The following is a 10,932-nucleotide window of genomic DNA, read 5'->3' as shown; positions in this document are numbered from 1 at the left end:
CGCTACGTGACTACGCAATGCTGAATGCTAGTGGAGCACCTTCAAGTATTGTAAGGCCTACTATTTCTGCTAATAATTTTGAGCTTCGCCCTGCTTTAATTCAAATAATTCAACAAGACCAATTTAGTGGCCTAGATAATGAAGACCCTAATGAACATATAACCACTTTTCTTGAAAAATGCGATACTGTTAAGTTAAATGGAGTGACTGACGATGTTATTCGACTTGGTTTGTTTCCGTTTTCACTTAAAGATAAAGCTAAAATGTGGTTAAAATCTAATCCACCTAATTCGTTTACAACATGGGCTACATTATCTCAAGCTTTTCTTAGTAAATATTTCCTCCGGAAAAACTGCTAAGTTTAGAAACAATATAACTAGTTTTGCTCAATATGATGGGGAGTCTTTATATGAAGCATGGGAAAGGTTTAAAGATTTACAACGTAAAGGTCCTCATCATGGTGTTCCTGATTGGTTACTAGTGCAAACTTTTTATAATGGTCTGAATAAATCTGTTAGAATCACTATAGATGATGCCGCCGGAGGTGCAATAATGGGTAAAACTACTGAAATAGCTAATAGATTACTTGAAGAGATGGCTTCCAATAATTATTCATTGGTCTAATAATAGGGGTAAACCAAAGAATACCACTTGTATGTATGAAGTAGAAGGAATTAACATGTTAAATGCAAAAGTTGACAACTTAGTCAATTTGTTTACTAAAATGAGTAATGTCAATTCTATGTCTACTACTATGCCATGTAATTTGTGTGGAGGTGCTCATTTAACTGCTGAATGTGCTAATGTGGAGCAAGCTTAATATGTTTCTAATTTCAATAAGCACCCACAAAATGATCCTATTCTAATACTTATAATCCAGGTTGGAGAAACCATCCTAATTTCTCTTGGAGGAATCTAGGCCAACAAAATTTTAATGTTAATTCACAACATCCACCTGGCTTCCATCAAAAACAACCCCAACAAGAAATTAGACCATCATGGGAGTTGGCTATTGAAAAATTGGCTAATGCTACTTCTGAAAGAATTGAAAAGTTGGAAACTAAAGTTGATCAGATTGCTATTTCTAATAGAAATGTAGAACTTCAACTTGGACAATTAGCTAATGCCATCAATTCTAGAAATCAAGGAGCTTTGCCTAGTAAAACTGAAGTTAATCCTAAACAACACTGCAACGCTGTCACTCTTAGAAATGGTAAGGAGTTAAGTACTATAAAAAGTACGATTAAAGAAAATGAGGTCGCCAATGAAAGTGAAAAAGAGAAGGAGAATTATGAAGCTGAAAAAGAACCTAAATTAACACCTCCTCTCCCAGTGAGACCCTATGTTCCCCTATTCCTTTTCCACAAAGACTTAAACAAACTAAATTAGATAGTGAATTTGAGAAATTCTTGAAAATGTTTAAGCAATTACATATTAACATTCCTTTTATTGATGCTTTAATGCAAATTCCTTCTTATTCTAAGTTTCTTAAGGAAATTATGCTAAAAAGAAGAAGTTGGAAAAATATGAAACCATTGCTTTGAGTGAGGAATGTAGTGCTGTGATTCAGAAAAAGCTTCCCCCTAAACTGAAAGACCCAGGAAGTTTTTCTATTCCTTGCACTATAGGTGATATTTGTTTTCTAAAGCCTTGTGTGATTTAGGTGCAAGTGTCTCTCTTATGCCTTTATCTATTTGCAAGAAGTTAGGACTACATAATATAAAATCCACCACTGTCTCTTTGCAACTTGCTGATAGATCTATCAAATATCCAATAGGAATACTAGAAAATGTGCTAATTAAAGTTGATAAATTTATTATTCCTGTTGATTTTATTATTCTTGATATGGATAGGATGTGGAGGTACCTATTATTTTAGGTAGACCTTTTTGGCTACTGCTGGAGCTATTATAGATGTTAAGAATGGTATTTTAACGTTTGAAATTGGTGAAGAGAAAGTTCACTTCAATATATTCAATTCTCCTAAAAACAATTCACAACGTGATCTTGTTTGTAAAGTTGATATAATTGAAGACATGACTGAGAAAAAACATGTAACTAATGCTACTAATGATCTACTTGAAGTGTGTTTGAGTAAAACAGGTACTCCTCCTAAGCTTAAGAAAGCAAAGGTAAGAAAAGTTTTTCCTCCAATCAAGGAATGTTTTTCATGGAGGAAAAAGGGTGAATTCAAAACAAAAGGTAAGTCTCCCTTGATAACTAAGACGACCACTAAAGGAGCGACTAACTCCTCGATTGATCCTGGTTAAACGGAACTTGATGGAAGTCAAGCTATAGACTCTAAACAAGCGCTACTTGGGAGGCAACCCAAGCACTTTTAATTGTTTATTTAATTTTTCTAATTTAGTTCTCTTTATGCTTGTTCCTTTTTGTTTCTCTTTTGCAGATACCAGAGACTATAATGAAGATAAGTCTCTCACGCATGTTACCTGCTACTGCACCTGCTGTGCTACATGCTGCTGTAACCTGCTATTGCTCTATGTCCTGCTACTTCCTTCTACTATGTGCTGCAGGCTACTGTGTGCTGTTGCTACATGCTGCTGTGTGCTGCTGCTACAAGCTACTGTATCACCATTATCACAAGAGTAGCTAGCTCGCTGCCACTCTCTTACTGCATTGCACTTGAGACGTCGTCTTGCACCCGAGGTTGTTTCTTTCTAAGTCTCTTATAGTGCCACATTGCTTCATATAATCTGAGTTTATCGAAACATTGAGGACAATGTTTGTAATAAGTGTGGGGGAGAGGCTTAAGCCTTGAATCTGTGATTGATGTATTGTTGTGATGCTGGAATTAATTTGTGTGAAGAAACAGGTTTAGAAAATGAAAAAAAATCTAATTGGATATGCCATATTTTAGGGGAGGTGCTGTCAAAATTTATGCAGAAATTTTAATTTTCATGTCCGATATTGATTTGAAAGCAAATTCCATTAGCTTAATTTGACTAAAAGAAAAAAAAATTCAGTTTTTAAAATTGAAAAAAAAAAAAAATTTTCTAGTTTTGTTGCAAGCTAATGGGTTTTTAATTTCGACTGATTTGGAGAATGGCATAGCATAATTGTTCAAGTGTTTGGCAAGTGGTAAGAATGGTTATTTAAGATTTGAATTGTGATTTACTTGGTGGACATCTATAACCATTGTGAGATCCTTTTGAGCCTTTTAGTAGACTAAAACATCTGTATTAGTCTCTATTTTTTGAAAGTGTGTGTTAGTTCCTGGTGAAATATAAACTCTTGGATTTGCATTGGTTTCTTCGAGACTACATTGAAACATGAGCATATATTAAAATGATAAAGGCATTTGTTTTTGTTGAACCACATTTAGCCTAAGCCACCTACATTATCATATCTCTTTCTAAAGCCCCTCTGAGCCTTAATCCTATGTCTTTTGTTTAAACCACATTACAAGCTTATTACCTAAACACATGACTTTTACCTAATCTTTGAGCTAGTGGAATATATGACATGATTTAAATGAAGTTGTACGTCATACTTCTATCTATGTGTAGGTGATTATATTAGTTTCCAATCATAATTTTTCTCAAAAAGAAAATATCAAATGAAATGAAAAATATGAAGGAACAAAGAAATGACAAAATATGAAAAAAGAAAAAAAAGAAAGAAAAGGTTGATATTGAGAATGAAAATGAGTTCGGAGAAGTTTATTATTAGATATATATGACTAACATTTGAGTAGTTGGAGTTTTGACTGTGACCATTACAATTGGCCTTCTTAGAGATTGTGTACTCCACTAGTCTTAAAGATTTTGAGCACCAAATACTAAATTCTTCCTACCCTTTACCGAGCCTTACATTACAACCTTACTAAAGTCCTTTTGATTTTTGATGCTCTATGTCTTCTTAGTGGTGGAGAATTGAACGATATGCAAATTTAAAGATAATATATTTCATTTCGAGTCGACCTTGTAGGTTTTGAGTGATAATTATATACCCTAAACACATGAGTGATCATAATATTTTATTTTATTTGCACAACTAAAGTGAGGGTTCACCAAGTTAATTACTCAATTCTTGAATATGGTTGTGGTAAGACTAAATGGAAACACTAATACATGAAGTACTATGCTTTTTGAAGAGTTGGTTGGTCTTTGGCTCATTCCTTGTGACATCTAAATAATATTTTCGAACTAAAATTATTTCGATAAATCATATTTTTGTCTTTGTGAAAACTTTCAGTTGAGTTATGGCTACTTATAATAGGATTTGCCTGAAAAGTCAATCAATTGGGAAGTTAAAATTTATAATGACAACTAGATGCTAGTATTATAGTCCTAGTTTGCTCGAGGACTAGCAAACCTTAAGTGTGGGGGAGTTGATAAGGCTCTATTTTATATATGATTTCTGCCTGTTATATTACTTTTTAGTATAAGTTTAGAGACTTATGATATGTTTTCTTCTCATATTTTGACATTTTAAGAGTTACGTTACTTAAGTAAGAAAGTTATAATAGAATATGAAAAATACGCAAAATAAATTATTTGCTTGATTCTCGTACTTTTTATACATGCTATTTAGCTTATTTGATATATGTAATAGTGGTATGTGTTAATATGCAAATACTTTATTTTAGAGTTCATCTATTTATTTTAAAACTCCTTACTTTATTATTTTGTAGGTAACATTTGCAAAAAAAAAAGAAAGAAAAAAAAAAGAAAGTTTAGAGAGTGCTTCTACTAAAGCCACGAAGGAAAACCCAAGAAGACCAAAGGAAAAAGAGATGGTGCTGGGCCGAGAAAGCATCACGCAGCCACGAGAGATTTTGGGTTTCAAAAAAAACCCATTACCACATTGACGGAGCAAAATAAACCTAAAAAAAAGAAACAAAAAGGAGAATATAGAGACTACAAAAAGCGACGGGCAGCACAATGGACGAAGAAGAACGAGGAGAACAACAGAGGCAGTGACGCCAGCGAACCACACCATCACGCGACGCCAGCACGGCCTGCGATGGCCATTGACGGAAGTCAAAAGTTCATCTGAATCTGGAGTTCTTCCTCTCTTCTTTTAGTTTATGTCATTGAATTCTGTTAATTACTATGTTTAATTTCAGATTTTTAGTTTTAATTGGTTTGTTTGATTTAATTTTTATGTCTAGCTAAATTTCTTTGTTCTAGGGCTAGATGTAGTCTTTTATTTTTCTGTCAATGAGTTGAACTAAGTTGTTTGGATTGATTTATTTTTATTGCAATTTGATAATTTTGGTTTGATTTCGTATAATTGGTTTGGCCAGTTGATTATATGTTTAAGGTATTGGATTAGTAGCGGGAGTGAACTTTCAATATTAGTTCGTGGAATTATCAAACGTCAAGTAGTATAATTTTAGGAATAGTTATACACTTGGGGTGATCGTTTACATGAATTTCTTGTTCGTAATGAGTTTATAGTAATGTTTACGACCACGGAAGTAGGCGTAAAGTTATTATAAATATACGTTTTCTACCTTGGAAGAGGAGATAATATAAATTAGGAAATTCGAGTTTTTAACCCAACAACTAGTTTAATTTCATTGTAGAAAGTAATTGGCGAAATCTAAGTCATGGAACTATTTCTCATATTTGATTTTAACCCATTAGTGTATTATTTTAGCTTAGTTATTTTCACTACTCACGTTACCCGAATTTCATTGTAGAAAGTAATTGGCGAAATCTAAGTCATGGAACTATTTCTCATATTTGATTTTTACCCATTAGTGTATTATTTTAGCTTAGTTATTTTCACTACTCACGTTACCCGAATCGTCTAAATAATATTAGATTTTCTTAATTTGGTAGTTGAATATAGACCTCCTTGTGGGAAACGATATCTTGCTTACTCTATATTTACTTTAATTGACCTGTATACTTGCGGTATTTTAAGGTACATTTAGGACCGACCAATGAGTAAATGATTTTACTGAACATAAAAGTTACCTCATACGCAATCCGAGCCAACAACACCATCAACTTCATAATCCCGAATGATTCTTCACTCCAACATCATCCTCCAAGAATCACCTCACAATTATAACGATAATCAATAATCAATCTTAACTAATCTAATTAACTTCTTATAACACAACCACTATGCTAATCAAACTAAATCCTGCAAATAGAAACTAACTAATTCTATATATTGTCTAAACTTATCTTCAAATATATCAACTCCAATCTAACATATTACTAGTAGTAACAATCACTAACGAATTATACTAAACTCACATAAGAATCTGTAACCCATAACTCTTTTCCAAAAAGAACTGAACACTGACTTAACTTGCCAATCAAGTACAAACTACTCCTACTGATTACTAGCCACAACTACGAACAGCGCACCACCAAGACGATGATGCATTAACAACAATAGTAATACCATCAACACCAACCACACAACATCAACTACCACAATAACAGAACAACAATAATTATTCAACAACACGTCCACCACAAGCACATAACATAAGGAGGGAATTTGTGAAATAAAACTTATAACTCCTAAACATAGCTGCATACTAACTCTAAATAAACTGGTTACTAATCATAACAAATAAGTAACTTATAATCTGAAATTGAACAAATATAAATTGGACAAAAGTATAGCTCCCACAAAATTAGGTCTTTTGAAATAGCAATAGTTGGACACAACAACCAGTAGCACCATCTAGAAACAATACAACAGTAACAGCACGCGAGAAGAAGAGATTCCATCACGACGGTGCACCAACCGAACTCCACAAGAGAACGAACAGGACAACAACAACACCCTACAGCAATGACCAAACAACAACATCACGGCGGCAGCACGCGAGCAGCCTGGTGGTTCGTGATGGGTTCCGTGATTGGCAGCGAACAGACGCATCAACACATCAGACGAAACAGAGAGAGAGCGAATGAGGGAAAGAACACTGCAACAAATCGCGGGTTCGGCGAGGCATGAGGGTGGTGCAGCGATGTACATTGAGGAGCAACACTGAGCAGCGGCGAAGCACCGTGAAGAGCAAGCAGGGGAGAACAGGGGATTTGGGGTTTCACGGGATGAATGTGTCGGTTTTGGGGGTTTCATTTTGGGGTTTAATCTTCAATTGACCAACCAAGTTAAATGAAAAGTGTGGATTGGTTTTGTTATTTTGGAGAATAATTGACAAAGGTGATTTGGATTTGGTTTCTATTTTGGGCAAATAATTCGCAACAAATCTCACTAAGAACCATAATATACATTAATAATAATAATAACTACATAGAATTAATGTAAAAATATATATTACAACATGAAAAAATAATTCATACTCCAACTCAAATAAAATAAAAGTTTTCGGAACATAATTAACTTAGTAATTATATTTAGCTTTTAAATAAACGCTCTTAAAAATAGGGCTATTACAGATGGTCATCCAATTCATCATGATGAAACGTTCTGAACAGTTTGCCACTGTTAGAGGTAATATGCTCATGATGAAAAGTCTTCCGAAGGTCACAGAGGCCTACATGACATTTGCACAAGAAGAGAAACATAAAGAAATTTCTCACCAAACTTCTCACACTGAATCAATGGCTTTTATGGCTGACAAAAGAGGTTATAATGATAATTTTAAGTCTAAACAAATCTCCTATAGAAAATCCGGACCTTCCAAGTACTCAGGTAGTGGTGCTAAGCCCCTTAAACTTGGTTCTAAGTACTATTGTACTCACTGTGAGACACCTGGTCATAGCATTGACAAATGCGCTAAAGTTCATGGCTATCCAGCCAACTTTGAAGGCTTCACGAACAAGAAGGTAGCTATCTTAGTTGCCTCTGAACATGTTGATATGGACACTGATGATGTGCCTAGTCCTGCTCTTTCCTTGGAATAATACAATCAACTTATGCAATTACTTCACTCTCAGAAGCCTATACACTCTCAAGGTGACACTCACACTGGTCAAGCTATGATGGTAGGTAACTATTATTTACTTTCTTGCTCTGAATCTACTTGGGTTATTGATAGTGGTGCTAGTGACCACATTTGCTCTGACTCATCTTGTTTCTCTGACTAAAAAATTTTACCTGACCATGCTAATTATATCACCATCCCGATGGCAGTAAAGTCATGGTTCAACATGTTGGCACAGTTCAGATCAATGATGATATCATACTTCATAATGTTCTACATGTCCCTCAGTTCAAGTTCAATCTCATTTCAGTTCATAAATTGTGTGCTGATTTGCATTATGAAGTGCATTTTTCTCATACTCGATGCTTTATCTTCTCTCAGAAAGGGAAGCAGATTCCACTTGGTAATGTCAAAGTTGGTTTATACAATGTCCAAGATCAGGATAATGGTTCTCCCTCTACTCTTTCTCATGCTTGCACTTAACATTGTCTTGCTGTTGTTGAGGATGCCAAACTTTGGCACCTTCGTCTAAGTCATCTTCCCTTCAGTAAAATCCAAATAATACACCCTTCTTGTAACATCAAATCATGTTCAAAAGAGTTTTTTTGTCAAGTTTGTCCTAAAGCCAAATAAACCAGGCTCCCTTTTTCCTGTTAGTTCAATCAAGACACTTAGACCTTTTGAGCTTATTCATATTAATGTTTGGGGCCCTCATTCTGTAAGTACTACTTCAGGTTGTAACCACTTTCTAACTATAGGCGTTTTACATGGATTCATTTTTCGAAGCATAAAAGTGACGTTGTTTATGTCATGAAGGTTTTCTTTCATATGGTTATCACTCAATTTAATACTGTTGTCAAGTGTGTAAGATCTAATATGTTAGTTACTTCTAACTAACTCTATAACAACCTCTAACAACTTCTTGTATATAAAGTGAAAAGCTATTCATTTCACAATTAATGAGAATATCAATCATATTGGATTGCTCTCTATTTCTCTTTTTCTCTCTCTTCATTTCTCTGATTGTCAACGTTAGATTTCATATTCTATCACTTATTTAGTTATCTTTTCATTTTTTTACAACGAGAAATCGTGCATTAATTAGAAAATAAAGTACAACCTAATATTAATACAAACAAACCTAACCAAATAAACAAACCTAAAGGAGCATTATGAGCTCATATATTCCATCTAAAGAAATAAGTAAAACCGACAAAAAGTCAATTAAAAGGTGGACGTCGCTGGTCAGTGCTTGTGATGGCGGTTTCAAAATACGAATGGCTAATAGAAGGGGTAAAAGAAGCGGCCAAGGTTGACGATCCAGACAACGAACAACAAATTGTGAGTGTCACGTCTCGGCGCATGAGTAATCCCAACAATCTTCTATCTCTTGGGATTATGGGCACATAATCTTTTGAAGAGTCAAATTCCGTCGTGACTTATTACTCTCGCTCGAGAGTATTTCAGGTTTCTCCAAGAGGTAGGAGAAACGAATATGAGTGGGCGTGCTGAAAACTCCTAGATGTAACTAAGGTGACACCTTCAAATTTGAAGTTGTCAAGGCAAGGACAATTACAATCAATGCTGAGCTAAAAAAAAGAGCCAAACAAATTGAGCTCTCGAAAAGTTTGTGAGCATGGACGAGGCAATGAATGTTTTTATGGTTTGGGACGTATGTTTTCCGGTTATGCAAACCGGAAAACATACGTCCCAACCATAATAACTTTCATCGCTTCGTCCATGCTCACAAACTTTTTGAGTCACCTTGCCCCTCATCATATATTCCCAAAAAACTACATACATATTCTATTGCTACAACCTTGAACCACCAACCCGGACGCAACTGACAAACACTTGCCGATGACAACAACCAATCACGACCAATATCTTTAGAAACTCAAAAAAAAAACAACACCACTCCTATTTTTCAGGTATTTAACACGCATTTTAAGAAATAACTGAACATACTGAAATCAAACGTAACTAGTTGGAGAGCCTAGCAACCAAGGGGGATGGGGTTGGGGAGGGGAAGCTCGACACTAATGTGGGGGAGGGCAAAGGGGAGCCCGATACTAACATGGGGGAGGGGAAAAGGGATGCCCAAACAGAAACCAGGGGAGGGGGAGGGAAGCCCAAGACGAGATCGACTCAAAAGGGGAATAACACAAGGACATGGGAATTTAAAAGTAGGTAATTTCTTACAAACTCTTGTTGTCCCTATCACATAAACCCACAAGTTGGCCAAAATTTGCTCTCATCTCTGAAAATTTGCTTCCAATTCCTGCTGGTTTTTAATCCAACAATGAACCCTAACAAGTCATCTCCAATTCATGCTGAAAATCTTCAATTAATGTTTCAAAATATCCTAAATTTTGAACCTTTCAAAATTTCCCCTTGTAAGTTAGATTATTTATTCGTTAATGCTCCTTTGTAATTTTCGATATAATTTCTAACTGAGGAATTTCGTATCCTTATTGATTAATTATCTTTTGGAAAAATTGATAGGAACAATCCCAACTTTGGGCATTTTGCCATTTTCAGTCCCAACTAGGGATTAATTCTGAGCGGTCCTAACTATGCGTCATTTTCACCAAAATTGGTCCCAGTAGGTCAATGACCTGCTACAGTAGGTAAAATGCGTTTTTTTTTTTTTTTTTGCCACAACCATTTTATTCTTCCTCCTCCACCTCTTTCTCACTCCTCCCTCCACCATACACTACTAATACAAATTGACTCAAGACATTAAGGAACATTACACCTCTCTTCTTGTAAACTCAGAAGAGAGAAAATTGTGGGATCTTTTCCTCTCTTACATTAGATTTTCAAAGCAGTGAATCAACAAATATACATAATCGGAAAAAACTCCAATGGCGACCAGAGCGCTAGTTTCTATCTTCTCTTAGCGTTTTATGTGGCAGTTTTCTCTACTTTTTTGTTACTTATTATCAACAACATCACCAATTTACTCATCTATGTTCCCTTAATTCCGCACTTTATGTTACCCATAAAGTCTGGCATCTATGTCCACTTTCTCTCTCCTTTTTTTTT

General features: G+C 35.0%; 1 non-coding gene across 1 annotated transcript; it reads right to left on the bottom strand.

Moving 5' to 3' along the window:
- Positions 1–357: 357 nt before the first annotated feature.
- LOC125498129 (small nucleolar RNA R71) lies at positions 358–464 on the bottom strand. The gene has a single exon (XR_007274895.1). It is a non-coding gene; the product is annotated as a small nucleolar RNA R71 (small nucleolar RNA).
- Positions 465–10,932: the final 10,468 nt, after the last annotated feature.

This window comes from Beta vulgaris, chromosome 5 (assembly GCF_026745355.1).
Source record: "Beta vulgaris subsp. vulgaris cultivar EL10 chromosome 5, EL10.2, whole genome shotgun sequence".
NCBI classification, from domain to species: Eukaryota; Viridiplantae; Streptophyta; class Magnoliopsida; order Caryophyllales; family Amaranthaceae; genus Beta; species Beta vulgaris.
Note: the sequence above shows the minus strand (reverse complement) of the source record. Positions and strands in the feature narration are given on the sequence as shown.